General features: G+C 42.3%; 1 protein-coding gene across 1 annotated transcript in view; it reads right to left on the bottom strand.

Moving 5' to 3' along the window:
* Positions 1 to 4,881: 4,881 nt before the first annotated feature.
* Positions 4,882 to 16,814, bottom strand: part of BEND6 (BEN domain containing 6) — a 59,502-nt gene continuing 47,569 nt past the window's right edge. The window contains exon 7 of the mRNA XM_040249213.1: positions 4,882 to 6,099. The gene's annotated coding sequence lies outside the window, so the exon portion shown is untranslated. The remainder of the gene's footprint in view (positions 6,100 to 16,814) is intronic.

The raw sequence follows: 16,814 nt of genomic DNA, 5'->3' as shown, positions 1-16,814 counted from the left end.
TTACCCATATGGGAGAAATCATGGGTCAAGGAGGCTCTCTTGGCACTAAGCTGTGCCAGTTTGGGGCATGGTGATGTGAGTAAAGTGAAACTGTTTTTACCATCTTCAGTCTGTCTATTCTTGTACTTCTTTTGTTCAGTGGTGTGCTGGAACTTCTTTGCTGGACCTGGGGGCTCTCATCCAGAATGAAAATACAGGAAAGATATTCTCATCCGTGGATGAAAATGATGATTAGTTCAGTTCAGTTGCTCAGTTGTACCTGACTCTGTGTGACCCCATGGACTGCAGCAATCTAGGCTTCCCTGTTCATCACCAATTCCAGGATCCTACTCAAACACATGTCCATCACATTGGTGATGCCATTCAACCATCTCATTTTCTGTCATCCCCTTCTCCTCCCACCTTCAATCTTTCTCAGCATCAGGGTCTTTTCCAGTAGCTCAGTTCTTCATATCAGGAGGCCAAGTATTGGAGTTTCCGCTTCAGCATCAGTCCTTCCAATGATTAGTCAGGACTGATTTCCTTTAGGATGGACTGGCTGTGAAGAAGAAATTCATACGGCCTGGACTCCATCTTAGGCCTGTTCATGCTGATCATGCTCGGCCACCTTTCCAATGGACTCTGAACTCTGTGTTTAGTGCCTATGAAAACAACAACAGAAGGATAAGACCCCCTCCAGACAGGGGAACCTTGAAGATTATATCTAGGTTACTCATCACCTAAGAGAAAACATACACTAATTACCCCTTCCTCCAGACAGGCCATAAATTTTTTGTATCTATCTGAGTGTAACCTCAGGTTAATTAATTATTGGCTAATTGTTTGACTGTTTGAGCACATAGCATGTGAATGATGGGGTTATTGGGATTGTATTTTCCTTGGTTTATGTAAGTCTGAAGGAATTTGGAGTGGTGGGTTCAGACACGTACACATGGGGTATAAAAGATTTTCACAAATGCTGGTCGGGGTCCTTGGCTAAGAGGAGACTCTGCCTTGGGTCCACCGGTGTAATAAACTGCACTCCACTATCTGCATTGTCCTTCTGAGTGAGTTTGTTTCCCGGAACGCGTGGCTACAACAGTTGGATCTCTTTGAAGTCCACGGGACTCTCAAGAGTCTTCTCCAACACCACAGTTCAAAAGCATCAATTCTTTGGTGCTCAGCTTTCTATATAGTCCAACTCTCACATCCATATAAGACTACTGGAAAAAATTATACCTTTGATTATATGGACCTTTGTCAGCAACGTAATGTCTCTGCTTTTTACTATGCTGTCTAGCTTGAGCATAACTTTTCTTCCAAGGAGTAAGCGTCTTTTAATTTCATGGCTGCAGTCACCATCTGCAGTGATTTTGGAGCCCCCCAAAATAAAGTCTGACACTGTTTCCATTGTTTCCACATCTATTTGCCATCAAGTGACGGGACCAGATACCATAATCTTAGTTTTCTGAATGTTGAGTTTTAAGTCAACTTTTTAACTCTCCTCTTTCGTTTTCATCAAGAGGCTCTTTAGTTCTTCTTTGCTTTCTGCTATAAAGGTAGTGTCATCTGCATATCTGAGGTTATTGACATTTCTCCTGGCAATCTTGATTCCAGCTTGTGCTTCATACAGCCCGGCATTTCACATGATGTACTCTGCATGTAAGTTAAATAAGCAGGGTGACAATGTACAGCCTTGACGTACTCCTTTTCCTATTTGGAACCAGTCTGTTGTTCCATGTCCAGTTCTAAGTGTTGCTTCTTGACCTGCATACAGATTTCTCAAGAGGCAGGTCAGGTGGTCTGGTATTCCCATCTCTTTAAGAATTTTCCACAGTTTTTTGTGATCCACACAGTCAACTTCTTTGGCTTAGTCAATAAAGCAAAAGCAGACGTTTTTCTGGAGCTCTCTTGTTTTTTCACTGATCCAGTAGATGTTGGCAATTTGATCTCTGGTTCCTCTGCTTCTTCTAAATCCAGATTGAACACCTGGAAGTTCATGATTCACATACTGTTGAAGCCTGGCTTGGAGGATTTTGAGGATTACTTTGCTAGCGTGTGAGATGAGTGCAATTGTGTGGTAGTTTGAGCATTCTTTGGCATTGCCTTTTTTTGGGATTGGAATGAAAACACATTTTCCAGTCCTGTGACCACTGCTGAGTTTTCCAAATTTGCTGGCATATTGAGTGCAGCACTTTCACAGCATCATCTTTTAGGATTTGAAATAGCTCAACTGGAATTCCAACACCTCCACTTTGTTCATAGTGATCCTTCCTAAGGCCCACTTGACTTTGTATTCCAGGATGTCTGGCTCTAGGTGAGTGATCACACCATCATGGTTATCTGGGTCCTGAAGATCTTTTTGTATAGTTCTTCTGTGTATTCTTGCCACCTCTTCTTAATATCTTCTGCTTCTGTTAGGTCCATACCATTTCTGTCCATTATCGAGCCCATCTTTGCATGAAATGTTCCCTTGGTATCTCTAATTTTCTTGAAGAGATCTCTAGTCTTTCCCATTCTACTGCTTTCCTTTATTTCTTTGCTTTGATCACTGAGGAAGGCTTTCTTATCTCCCTGTGCTATTCTTTGCAACTCTGCATTGATATGGGTATATCTTTCCTTTTCTCCTTTCACTTCTCTTCTTTTCTCAGCTAATTGTAAGGCCTCCTCAGACAGCCATTTTGCCTTTTTGCATTTCTTTCCCTTGGGGATAGTCTTGATCCCTGCCTCTTGTACAATGTCACGAACCACCATCCATAGTTCTTCAGGCATTGTGTCTATCAGATGTAATCCCTTGATTTATTTGTCACTTTCATTGTATAATAGTAAGGGATTTGATTTAGGTCATACCTGAATGGTCTAGTGGTTTTCTCTACTTTCTTCAATTTAAGTCTGAATATGGCAATAAGAAGTTCATGATCTGAGCCACAGTCAGCTCCTGGTCTTGTTTTTGCTGACTGTATAGAGCTTCTCCATCTTTGGGTGCAAAGAATATAATTAATCTGATTTCGGTATTGACTGTCTGGTGATGTCCACATGTAGAGTCTTCTCTTGTTTTGTTGGAAGAAGGTGTTTGCTATGATCAGCGCATTCTCTTGGCAAAACTGTGTTAGCCTTTGACCTGCTTTGTTTTATACTCCAAGGCCAGATTTGCCTGTTACTCCAGGTATTTCTTGACTTCCTGCTTTTGCATTCCAGTCCCCTATAATGAAGAGGACATCTGTTTGGGGTGTTAATTCTAGAAGGTCTTGTAGGTCTTCATAGAACTGTTCAACCTCAGCTTCTTCAGAATTGCTGGTTGGGGCATAGACTTGGATTGCTGTGATATTGAATTGTTTGCCTTGGAAATGAACAGAGATCATTCTGTCATTTTGAGATTGCATCCAAGTACTGCATTTCTGACTCTTTTGTTGACTATGATGGCTACTCCATTTCTTCTAAGGGATTCTTGCCCACAGTAGTGGATATAATCGTCATCTGAGTTAAATTCACCCATTCCAATCCACTTCAGTTCACTGATTCCTAAAATGTCAATGTTCACTCTTGCCATCTCCTGTTTGACCACTTCCAATTTGCTTGATTCATGGACCTAACATTCCAGATTCCTATGCAATATTGCTCTTTACACATCAGACTTTACTTTCATCACCATTGGCATCCACAACTGGGTGTTGTTTTTACTTTGGCTCTGTCTCTTCATTCTTTCTGAAGTTATTTCTCCACTGATCTCCAGTAGCATATTGGGCACCTACTGACCTGGAGAATTCATCTTTCAGTGTCCTATCTTTTTGCCTTTTCATACTGTTCATGGGGTTGTCAAGGCAAGAATACTGAAGTGGTTTGCTATTCCCTTCTCCAGTGGACCATATTTTATCAGAAAATGATGATAGTAAATTTCTATTCTGCCATCTTGCTGACCCGACAGCTGAAATACAATTGACTTCTGTAAATTGATCTTATATCTTATATCTTTGCTGAACTCACTTTTTAGTTTTTCTACTTTTTAGTTATTTTTGAACACTCCATTTGATCATCTGCATAGATAAACCTGTTGTCTGTGGATAAAGACAATCTTTCTGCTGCTTTTCTAATCTGAGTGACTTTTAGTTCTTTCCTTGGCTTACTGTACTAGATAGAAGCTCCAACATAATCTTGACTATATGTAGTGAGAATAAACATTCTTGATTTGTTCTTTCTTTAGAGAGAAAGCATTCTGTCTTCCAATGAAATATAGTGTTAGCTGTAGCTTTCAACTGCTTTGTTAATTTTCACATTTGGAACTTCCTGCAACATGTTGACTTTTTGACCCTCTATTTGACTATGACAAAGTAAACAGGAGCACTGATATTTGTTATTGACCCCCAGGACGATTAGCCCTTGCCAGGCTCCACCTCACAGTGACCAGGGTCCAAAGAATGAACATGGACATATACTTCCAGCGGATGGTCTATCAGGTGACCACACACTAGAAACCCAGAGAGCAAACAATGACATCACAGATATTGAATTTAGAAAAAAAATTCACCTCAGCTCTTATTTGACAAGCATATACGATCATTAAATATATGAAGCTTTTCAGTTTTTTATTTTTTTAAAATCTTTTTTAAAAGTCTACAAATAATAAGTGCTGAAGAGGGTGTGAAGAAAAGGGAACCCTCTTACACTGTTGATGGAAATGTAAATTGGTACAGCCGCTAGGGAGAACAGTATTGAGATTCCTCAAAAAACTAAAATTAGAGTTACCATCGGATCCAGCAATTCCACTTCTGGGCATATATCCAGACAGAACTATGATTTGAAAAGATACTAATACAAGCAACCCTATGTTATGTAAAAAAACTATCAGCCTAGAAAATTATATTCTCCCTGGATTTTTCACATTAATAAGAAACAAGCAAATGGTTTTTATATTTTCAATGAAATTTATTCATATTTAGTTAAAAGTAGCAAATGTCAACCTAAGTTATTTCTTAAGAATATGTATTTTGTACAATCACATTGTTATCAAGCAATTGTTATGGAATGTTCCCGGGTCCAAAGTACTGGACTTGTAACTATCTTATGCATCCTCCTCTCCAAGTCTGAGCGTGGCCTTTTGTGCTGAAGAAGCATGGCTTGACACTGCACAACTGTCACTTGTGACAACCCGGTGTCAAATGAGAAATCTGTTGATAAAGAATATTTTATCTTTCATTCATTTACAAAATGGTATTTGTGTATGTGGCTAATTACTAAACCCATTTTTATTTTCTCCTCTGAAACTATGAAACCAAATTAGTTAAAACTAAGCAATGTAGCAGTATAACCAACAAAAAACAAAGGCTTTTATCTTATATACAATGTTTTAGATGATATTGATATTTCTATTACATACATGCATTTAATATACTTTATGCAATAAAAAGAAGCATGTAAACAGACAAACATAAAAAAGATTTTTTTTAAAAGTTTATGCATGTTTTAACAATCAAAAATTTGGATTTATTTCTTTTTCAGGAATACAGTGGAATAGTTTATATTAAAATGAAAAGGTCTTCCTGTTCTTATTTTCTCAGATTCTTATTTTATAAATTTTATGTAATCTTATTGCTAAAATACTAGTAGTTCATTAGGTATGATGATCAGATTTTTGTTGCTCTCATGTTTGTGAACATTGATTTTTTTCACTGTTTACTTTTCCAAACATGTGCTTATACTAAAGATCCAAAAGCTAAAATGGAGAGGCATTGGTAATAATAAATGAACAGGGATTGATCAGGACAATGATGAATCTTAGGGGTTAAAGTTTTTGATGCTATGATAAGAGCTCAGATTATCCTGTTGGATTAGCTGTACAGGGAAGCACTTTGGGGCAGGAAAGTGCATATCTCCAAGAAACTATACTGCATGCTCATGGGTCTGCTAGAAACTCTCTGGTTTGATGTATCACTGGTACTGAGGGTGGCATCTACATGCAGCTTCTTCGTGAGCTTGTGCTCCAGTAGGACGGCCAGCAATGTCCTCTCAGCCTGTCCTTGCACCTGTCCCTGTGCTCACTGCCAGGGAGGCAGCAGAGTCTCCAGCAAAAGCCAGTATTAGACTTACAACTGAAGGTGCTCTTGTTTCAGGAACCTAAGGTACCTATAAGAAGCAAGTTAAAAAAAAAAAAAAAAACATTTATGTGAGAGTTCTTATTGTATTTTTATTTTTAACAGTTGTTAGGTTTTTCTTTTTTTTTTTAAATAAGCTTCTCTGATAGCTCAGTGGCAAAGAAATTATTTTATGATCTACTCTGAAGAATTCCTGCATAGGTAACAACTAAAATATTTAACATATATTTTTAATCTCAAATGACTTTAAAAAAAAACTTGAACACACAAAGGAAAATTAACAATCCCCACATACCCATATTAAAAAATTATCTACAGTTCTGTTTGTCACTCTTCAGTAATATTTGTTGAGTGTTTAAATATTTGGAAATTTCCCAAACCTACCTTACCTCTTTCATAGATATATGAGATTATATATATGTATATATATAAATAGCTCACATCTTCTTTGTCCATTTATCTGTCAGTGAACATTTAGGCTTCTTCCAATCTTGGCTACTGTAAATAATGCTTCTATGAACACAGAGGTATATACATCTTTTCTAATTACTGTTTTGGGGTTTTTTTTGGAAAAATACCCAGAAGTGTAATTGTTGGCTCATATGGTAGTTTTATTTTTTATTTTTTGAGGAACCTCCATACTGTTTTCCACAGAGGGTGTACCAATTTATCAGTCCACCAACAGTACATGAGGGTTCTCTTTTCTCCACATCCTTGCCAACACTTGTTATTTGCTATATTTTTGATAATAGCCATTCTGACAGGTGTGAGATGATATCTCATTGTGGTTTTGATTTACATTTCCCTGATGATTTGTGATGCTGAGCATCTTTTGATGTGCCTTTTAGCCATCTGTATGTCTTCTTTGGAAAAATGTCTATTCAGGTCCTCTATACATTTTTAAATGGGGCTGTTTGTTTTTTTGATGTTCAATTGTATGAGTTCTCTGTATTTTGGATATTAACTCCTATGGAGTATATCATTTACAAATATCTTCTCCCATTCAATAGGGTGACCTTTTGTCTTGTTTATAGTTTCTTTCATTATTCTTTTTTCTTTGTTCTTTTCTTTGCTCTTCTTTTGCTGTCTTCCCTCTGGTTTGCTGACTATACGTAGAGTTATGTTTGGATCCCTTTCTCTTTTATGGGGGAATGTATTATGGATTTGTGATTTTAGTTACCATAAGGTTTATATGAGCATGCCCCGTCGCTTCAGTCGTATCCAGCTCTTTGTGACCCCATAGACTGTAGCCTTGGAGAAAGCAATGGCACCCCACTCCAGTACTCTTGCCTGGAAAATCCCGTGGACGGAGGAACCGTGGAGAGTCGAACACGACCAAGCGACTTCACTTTCACTTTCTACTTTCATGCATTGGAGAAGGAAATGGCAACGCACTAAAGTGTTCTTGGCTGGAGAATCGCAGGGACCAGGGAGCTTGGTGGGCTGCCGTCTATGGGGTCGCACAGAGTCGGACATGACTGAAGCGACATAGCAGCAGCAGCAGCAGCAGCAGCAGCAGACTGTAGCCTGCCAGGCTCTTCTGTCCATGGCATTTCCCAGGCAAGAATACTGGAGTGGGTTGCCATGCCCTCCTCCAGGGGATCTTCCCAACCCAAAGATGGATCCCATGTCTCTTGCATTGCAGGAAGGTTCTTTATCCACTGAGCTATCTGGGAAGCCCGAGGTTTATATATGGCAACCTATATATACAGATAATTTTTTTTAAGTTGATAACCTCCTAAATTCAAACACATTCTAACAATCCTACCTTTTTACTTCCTCCCCAGAGCATGTTATGTTTTTTACATCATATTTATGTCTTTGTATTTTGTGTACTCCTTAACTATTCAATATGGATGATTTTGTTTTTTAACTTTCATACTAGCATTATAAGTGGTGGGTATACTATCTTTACTGTCTGTTTGCTCTTACTGGTGAGTTTTTTTTCCTTGTGAAATTTTATCTTTCTTGTTTTTATAGAAATATAATTCTATTTTCCGGTTTTCTGTTTTTTTTTTTTTTTTTTTTGGAGTTTCTGGTTTTTCTTTTTCACTTAGAGAAGTCCCTTTAGAAGAACTACTTCAGTATTCTGGCTGTGAGAAACCCACGTACAGTATGAAAAAGCAAAAAGATATGACACTGGAAGATGAGTCTCTCAGATCAGAATATGCTACAGAGGAAGAGAGGTCAATTACTAATAGCTCCAGAAAGAATGAAGTGAAGCAGTTGGGTCAAACTGGAAACAACACTCAGTTGTGGATGTGTCTAGTGGTGAAAGTAAGGTTTGATGCTGTAAAGAACAATATTGCATAGGAACCTGGAATGTTAGGTCTATGAATCAAAGTAAATTGGATGTGATGAAGCAGAAGGTGGTATGAGTGAATATTGATATTTTAAGAATCAGTGAACTAAAATGGACAGGAATGAGTGAATTTAACTCAGATGACCATTATGTCTACTATTGTGGGCAAAAATCCAGTGTAGAAGTCCTTATAGCCAACAAAAGAATAAAAAATGCAGCACTTAAGTTCAGTCTCAAAAAATGACAGAATGTACTTGGTTCGTTTCCAAGGCAACTGATTCAGCATCACAGTAATCCAAGTTTATGCCTCAACCAGTAATGCAAAAGAAGGTGAAGTTGACTGGTTCTATGAAGACCTACAACACCTTCTAGAACTAACATCAAAAAAGATACCCTTTTCATCACTGGGGATTGGAATGCAAAAGTAGGAAATCAAGAGATTCCTGGAGTAACAGACAAGTTTGACCTTGGAGTACAACATGAACCAGGTCAAAGGCTCACAGAGTTTTGTCTGTGAAACAAAGAAGAGAAGTGAAAGGTGAAGGAGAAAGGGAAAGACATACCCACTGAATGCTTCCAGAGAATAGTGAGACAAGAAAGCTTTCTTAAATGAACAGTGCAAAGAAATAAAAGACAGTAAAATGGGAAAGTCTAGAGATCTCTTCAAGAGAACTGGAGATATAAAGGGACTGTTTCATGCAAGAAAATGAACAATATAGGACAGAAATAGTAAAGACCTAGTAGAAGCAGGAGAGATTAAGAAGAGGTGGCAAGAATACACCTAACTATACAAAAAAGGTCTTGGAGAACAAGATGGCAGGGGAGGAGGTGGACACAGAGTACATCTTTCTTCACGGATACATCAGGAATACACCTTCACACACAGAAATGCATAAAGACCACCAGCTGAGAGTGGACAGGAGTATATGACCAGTGCAAAAGAATATATAGAGCCATGCAAAACTTGTCAGGATGAAGGAACTAGGGGGAAAAACAGGAGTGTTACTAGGTCTGGACCTGCCTTCAGTGGGTGGGGGAACTGAAGCAGGGGTCTGATCCCCACATCGGGGCAATTGTCTGAGTCAGAGGAAAAACATTTAAGGCTGAGAGTGAAACAGTTGATCTGTATCAGCCTAAATGGAATAAGAATCAGACAGTCCTTGCTGCAACCATACATACTCTGGACAGGGACACAGGTCCCTTACTTAGAAGGCGCAGTGGCTGGGAGCTGGAGCTTAGGGATTGTGGAGAAACCCCAGGGCAAGGGCTGCTGTCGACTGTAGGGAGACGGACAGAGAGGATGTGAGGGAGGAGATTGTGGTGGGAAATGCCTGTGGAGGAAAGCCAGGCAGCCATGGAAGCAAGGCGATACTGCTGAGTCACACGTAGGGGGTGGAGCCATCACCATAGCCTCTCTCTCCCCACAGGTCGGCATTGGCAGCTGATCAATAGACAGGATGGCCTCTCAAGTGCCTGATGCACGGAACTAGAGTTAAGACCCCACCCAGGGTGCCCCTTTAAGGGCCTGACATGCTGATCTCCAGAGCGGGACCCTAGTCAGGGGGGCCCCTCTATGTGCCTGACACTCAGAACAACATAGAAGGACCCCAGGCAAATAACCCTCTAAGTGCCTGAATGGGCGGAGCTATGGAGAAAGACTAGCCAAAGAGGCCTTCTGATTGCCAGCTACTAGAACCCACTCCAGTGTTCTTGCCTGGAGAATCCCAGGGACGGCGGGGCCTGGTGGGCTGCTGTCTTGGGGTCGCACAGAGTCGGACACAACTGAAGCGACTTAGCAGCAAAGGCTCAAAAAGAGACTGATAGCACCGTAACTCCCCAGGCTGAGGCAGTCCATGTCCCTGCGACCCAAGTAGCTGCACCACCTTCACACTCAACCCTCACTGGGGCAGAGCTGCCACAGGCAAAGAAAAGTCTATGCACATGGGGTCACTTCAGTTGTGTCTAACTCTTTGCAACCGTGTGGACTGTGGCCTGCCAGGCTTCTCTATCAGGGAGGTTCTTCAGGCAAGAATACTGCAGTGTACTGGCCAGTACTGGTTGCCATACCCTTCTAGAGCACTATATTTCCTGCTGCCCTAGCCACCAACCCCACTGAGTACTGTTGCTGCCAGAACCTCTGAGACTCAAGCAGCTGTACCACCTCCACACCCGGCCCTCACAGGAGCAAACCCAAGTCTTCCAGGGCAGCCTCAGGAGCAAACCTCAGTGGACGACCCACATGCAGAGGTGGAAATAAAACCACAGTTGAAACCCAGGGGCAGTGTGGCTAAGGAAGAAGACCCAAAACCTCCCCACCAGCTGTACAAGCTGCAGATTAAATCCACACAATCACCTAGGCAGACCCTGTGTCTATGGAATAGATGAAAGGACCTTGAGAACTCCCGCAAAAGAAAATGCACTGGTTCTGATAGCTGTGGACATTGGAGGCAAGAACACACAGGAGTAGGACCAGATTAGAATCAGAGCTGCCCCCACATCAGGTCCAGAGATCAGCACAGTGTTGGAGGGCGTCCTAGGGAGGTGAGGGGCACTGTGACTCCCTGACAGCAGTAACTCAAGAAAAACTGCCGGGGTCCAGCCCTGGTGGATCCAGGGAATTCGAAGCGGGGACGGCGCTGGCGAGGAAAGACTTATTTATTGATTGATATAAGATTAGATTAAGAAACAATAGTGTAGGAGGAAATTAAGTGGAGAAAGAGGGCTGAATAATTTGGATTACGTGGAAGACCAATAAAATTCCAGACAAGGAATTTGCACCATCTGCGTTGGGCCACCAGCGCTCGCTTGAATATCTAAGGATGCCTCGCCTTAGGCTCCCTTTCGCGCCGGTCTTAACAGCCAGGGCAAGTAAGGAGACTTGGCGGGCCTCCGCGCCCCAGATGGAAATTCAGCCTGAAATTAGAGTAAAGAAGAGACACGGGGGAAACCAGTCCAGCGACTGGCTCCAGCCTCTATTGTTCAGAAGGCCTTTTATACTTTTGATTATACATAGAGATCAATGGGTAATACAAAATTATATAGAGTTAGCAGCCCAGACTCTTTCTGTATATCTTTGTATACAAAAGATCTCAGGTGATTTACATTATCTTCTGGCCTAGACGCTTGTTAACACTTTTTGGCTCTCTTTCTTAATGAATGTTAATTTCGTTTCCCCTGAAGTGTTTTTCTTTAATCTGCATCTCCTTAAAGCGCTAAAGTTACATCTCTATAGAACAAAGGCGCAGTGGGTTATAACAAAGAAGGTACTTAACTCAAAGATCTAATGTTGCTAATACCAGGTCTACTACTTGTTTTTCTATATACCAACTATATCAACAAGTAAAAGATATGAAAATTTGGCAGCAAATATTGGCTCAACAAATGAAACCTTTAATCAGTCCTATTCTAATGATTTTGACTCCTCGGAAGCCCTTACATTCCTAGGATGTTTTAAGCTTCCAGTGCCTCCCGCAGTCGGGAGGCCTCAAGCAATCACATGCTCAGCTATACGAGTCCTGCAGGCAGGCTAAAAAGCCATCAGAGGGGTTTTTGGATTGAAACACTTTCAAATGCAGAAGACTAAAGCCCCGAATTGACTTTTTCCGGAGAATGTCAGAAGAGTGGAAAAGCAGGCAGATTCTTATTTTTTTGGGGGGTGGATGTTCAGGAAATTCCAGGGGGAAAACCTGAGATCTGATAAGCCTTGCCATCAGAGCTCTGCCGCATGACCTTGTCCTGGGTGGAATTCCTCACGCTGGCTCCCGGCAACAAACATTTGTTACTCTTACTTTTGCTCTGTGGTTCTTTTGGATGCTCTTTCTTTTTCTTTTTTTCCCTCTTTCCCCCCTCCTCTGTTGTACTTGTCGATTTTATTGACACTGTGAAAGCTAATCAAGCTTTTGAGTTATTTTCTTTCAATCACACTTTTTATCGTTGTTATAAACCGCTGCTTCTACATTGGGTGTTTGCAATTCTGTGGAGTTTTTCTTTATTTTATGTTTTTTCTTTCCTTTTCTTTTTTTCTTTCCTCTTCTTTTTTTAAATTTTAATTTTTTAAACCTAGTATTATTCTTTCTACATTTATTCCTTTGTTTGCTTTTTCCTACTGTTCATTTCCCCTTGCAGTTAATCTTTAATGTATATAAAGCTTCTTTATCTACCTCTACTTAACTTTGAATATCTATTCTTTCTTTGTTTTTCTCCTTTACTTTCCTCTCAACATATTTGCTAGTTTTGTTTTCTTTGCTTTAATCCTCAACTGGCACCTTGCTCTAGTTTTGTTTTCCAGTTTGTGCTTTAGTTAGTTTTGTTCCTAACAGGTAGATATAATTTTTGGTTTTCTTTGTTCACCAGGTCAATCTATTGTACTTTACTTTTGTTGGACTGTTCTCATTTTGCTTATGGGTGTATACGTATATTCCATTATTTTACTTATTTTGCCTGATTTTGTAACTGCCATTTGTCTGGGGTTCATCTTTGGTTCCTCATTTTCGGATATTTGCTTTAATCTCACTTAATGCCATAACAAACCACTTCTGGAATCTTCATTCCTGACCAGAGATCAAGCCCTGAGCTGTTGGAGTTGGGGCACTGACTCCAAGACCCCAGACCATCAGAGTAATCCTCAGTTCAGTTCAGTCACTCAGTCGTGTCCGACTCTTTGCGAGCCCATGAATCGCAGCATGCCAGGCCTCCCTGTCCATCACCATCTCCCAGAGTTCACTCAAACTCACATCCATAGAGTCGGTGATGCCATCCAGCCATCTCATCCTCTGTCGTCCCCTTCTCCTCCTGCCCCTAACCCCTCCCAGCATCAGAGTCTTTTCCAATGAGTCAACTCTTCACATGAGGTGGCCAAAGTACTGGAGTTTCAGCTTTAGCATCAGTCCTTCCAAAGAACACCCAGGGCTGATCTCCTTTTGAATGGACTGGTTGGATCTCCTTGCAGTCCAAGGAACTCTCCAGAGTCTTCTCCAACACCACAGTTCAAAAGCACCAATTCTTCGGTGCTCAGCTTTCTTCACAGTCCAACTCTCACATCCATACATGACCACAGGAAAAACCATAGCCTTGACTAGATGGACCTTTGTTGGCAAAGTAATGTCTCTACTTTTGAATATACTATCTAGGTTGTTCATAACTTTCCTTCCAAGGAGTAAGCGTCTTTTAATTTCATGGCTGCAGTCACCATCTGCAGTGATTTTGGAGCCCCCCAAAATAAAGTCTGACACTGTTTCTACTGTTTCCCCATCTATTTCCCAAGAAGTGATGGGACCAGATGCCATGATCTTGGTTTTCTGAATGTTGAGCTTTAAGCCAACTTTTTCACGCTCCTCTTTCACTTTCATCAGGAGGCTTTTTAGCTCCTCTTCATTTTCTGCCATAAGGGTGGTGTCATCTGCATATCTGAGGTTATTGATATTTCTCCCGGCAATCTTGATTCCAGCTTGTGCTTCTTCCAGTCCAGCGTTTCTCTTGATGTACTCTGCATAGAAGTTAAATAAGCAGGGTGACAATATACAGCCTTGACGTACTCCTTTTCCTATTTGGAACCAGTCTGTTGTTCCATGTCCAGTTCTAACTGCTGCTTCCTGACCTGCATACAGATTTCTCAAGAGGCAGGTCAGGTGGTCTGGTATTTCCATCTCTCTCAGAATTTTCCACAGTTTATTGTGATCCACACAGTCAAAGGCTGGTGTCAATAAAGCAGAAATAGATGTTTTTCTGGAACTCTCTTGCTTTTTCCATGTTCCAGTGGATGTTGGCAATTTGATCTCTGGTTCCTCTGCCTTTTCTAAAACCAGCTTGAACATCAGGGAGTTCGTGGTTCACATATTGCTGAAGTCTGGCTTGGAGAATTTTGAGCATTACTTTACCAGCATGTGAGATGAGTGCAATTGTGCGGTAGTTTGAACATTCTTTGGCATTGCCTTTCTTTGGAATTGGAATGAAAACTGACCTTTTCCAGTCCTGTGGCCACTGCTGAGTTTTCCAAACTTTCAGGCGTATTGAGTGCAGCACTTTCACAGCATCATCTTTCAGGATTTGAAACAGCTCAACTGGAATTCCATCACCTCCACTAGCTTTGTTTGTAGTGATGCTTTCTAAGGCCCACTTGACTTCACATTCCAAGATGTCTGGCTCTAGATTAGTGATCACATCATCATGATTATCTGGGTCGTGAAGATCTTTTTTGTACAGTTCGTCCCTGTACATCATATAAAGTGCCAGGCTGGAAGAATTATAAGCTGGAATCAAGATTGCTAGGAGATATATCAACAACCTCAGATATGCAAATGATGTAATGGCAGAAAGTGAAGAGGAACTAAAGAGTGTGCCACTTGCCTGGGAAACTATCTCTCCTCCAAATGTCAATGAGAGCCTTGATGGGTGGACTATTTTGATCTAGGTTTCCCTTTTTATCACTTTGACTATACTGTGCCGCTCCTTTCTGGCCTGCATAGTTTCTGTTGAAAAGTTGGCTGACAGTGGAATGGAAGTTCCCTTGCTTACATTTCCATCCACGTTTTGGAGAAGTGGACTTATGTAGGAGACACGCTGTGGATACCAGTAGCACACACCCCTTGTGTGCTCTCAGGGTGCCCCATGTAGGCTGAGTGGGCCCTCCCATCATGGTGGGGCACGCTGTGGGCATGCTGGTATATGGGACTCTCCCTTGTCCAGTTGGCTGCCAGGCTCTGCCGCCTGCAGAAGCTACTGGCTGCTGGTGGAAGGGGCCACATCCTGGCACAGCTGGCTGCCAGGCCTGCGGAGCCCTGGGATTTATGCTGAGCCACTGGGCAAGGCAGGATCCTGGTGAACTGGCTGCAGGCTTAGGGTGATCCAGGGCAGGCTCTGTGGGGCCCAGTGGGTCCTGAGGCTTGTGCCAGCCCACTGGTGTGTGGTGTGGTCTTGGCACGCTGGCTGTGGGTCCAGGGCTCCCAGTGCTGGTTCTGGCCTTGGGGGTACCAGGGCTTCTGCCAGCCTGCTAGAGGGTGGGGCCAGGTCCCTGTTCAGCCTGAGGGGTTCCAGGACTAGTGGTGACTGGCTGGTTGGGGGGGTAAGTCCTGGAGCTAATAGGCTAGAGAGAGGGCTCCAAAATGGTGCTTGCCAGCACCAGTGGCCTTGTGGTAGAATGAGCTCCCAAAAGTGGCTGCCACCAGTGTCTCTGTCTCTAGGGAAATCCCCGTTGCCTCCTGCTGGTCCAGGAGGCTGTCCAAGGGCAGCAAGTGAGTCTGACCCAGGCTTCTTTCAGATTGTTGCTTCTGAACTGGGACTTACAGTGTGTGAGATTCTGTGCGTGCCCTGTTTGAGTGGGGTCTCTATTTCCTACAGGCCTCTAGCTCTCCTGAATGCAAGCTGCACCTTCAGAGGCAGATATTCTGGGGGCTTGTCTTCCTGGTGTCAGGACCCTGACAGCTGGGAAGCTTGATGTGGGTCTGGGACCCTTCACTCCCTGGGGAGAACCTCTGCGATTGTGACTGTCCTCCTGTTCGTTGGTTACTCACTCGGGTCTTGACTATACCATGTCTCCACCCCTCCTACCCTTGTTGCGGTTCCTTCTTCGTATCTTTAGTTGTAGAAGAGCTTTTCTGCTAGTCTTCAGGTCATTCCTATTGATAGATGGTCTGCAAACAGGTTTAATCTTGGTGTGCCCCTGGGAGGAGGTACACTCAGGGTCTTTCTACTCTACCATCCTGGTGACCAGGAAATCATTTACGTCAGGATTTCTCAGCCTTGGGCTTCCCCCATAGCTCAGTTGGTAAAGAATCTGCCTGCAGTGCAGGAGACCCCGGTTTGATTCCTGGGTCGGGAAGATCCCTTGGAGAAGGGATAGGCTACCCACTCCAGTATTCTTGGGCTTCCTTTGTGGCTCAGCTGGGAAAGAATCTGCCTGCAATGGGACAGGCCTGGGTTTGATCCCTGGGTTGGGAAGATCCCCTGGAGAAGGCAAAGGCTACCCACTCCAGTATTCTGGCCTGGAGAATCCCATGGACTACAGTCCATGGGGTCGCAAAGAGTCGGACACGACTGAGCAACTTTCACTTTCACTTTCTCAACTTCGGCAGAATTGACAGTTGGACTGGGTAATTCTTTGTTATGGGGGCTGTCTTGTATATTGTTGGATGTATAGCAGTATCCCTGGAGCCTCTCTAACCCAAATGCCTCCAAGACATTTTCACATATCCCCTTTCAGGGGCAGGGGACAAAATCCCTCCCAGCTTGTTTGAGCACTGCTGTATTAGATCACCTTTAAGTTACATGCACATGTAATATTAGGGTAGAGATTATATACACTGCAGCAGCCGTGGACATTTCAGAAGGCTGTTTGACCACAGAGGAATGTTCCAGAGGTGATAGTCTAATATTCTGTAATCCTTATAGATAAAATTTTCTATAGCTCTTGTAAGGAAAAAGCAAAACAATGGAGAAAGTTCAGGAAG

This window comes from Oryx dammah, unplaced genomic scaffold (assembly GCF_014754425.2).
Source record: "Oryx dammah isolate SB20612 unplaced genomic scaffold, SCBI_Odam_1.1 HiC_scaffold_11, whole genome shotgun sequence".
In the NCBI taxonomy this organism is placed as follows: Eukaryota; Metazoa; Chordata; class Mammalia; order Artiodactyla; family Bovidae; genus Oryx; species Oryx dammah.
This window is presented reverse-complemented; position numbering and strand designations above follow the sequence as displayed.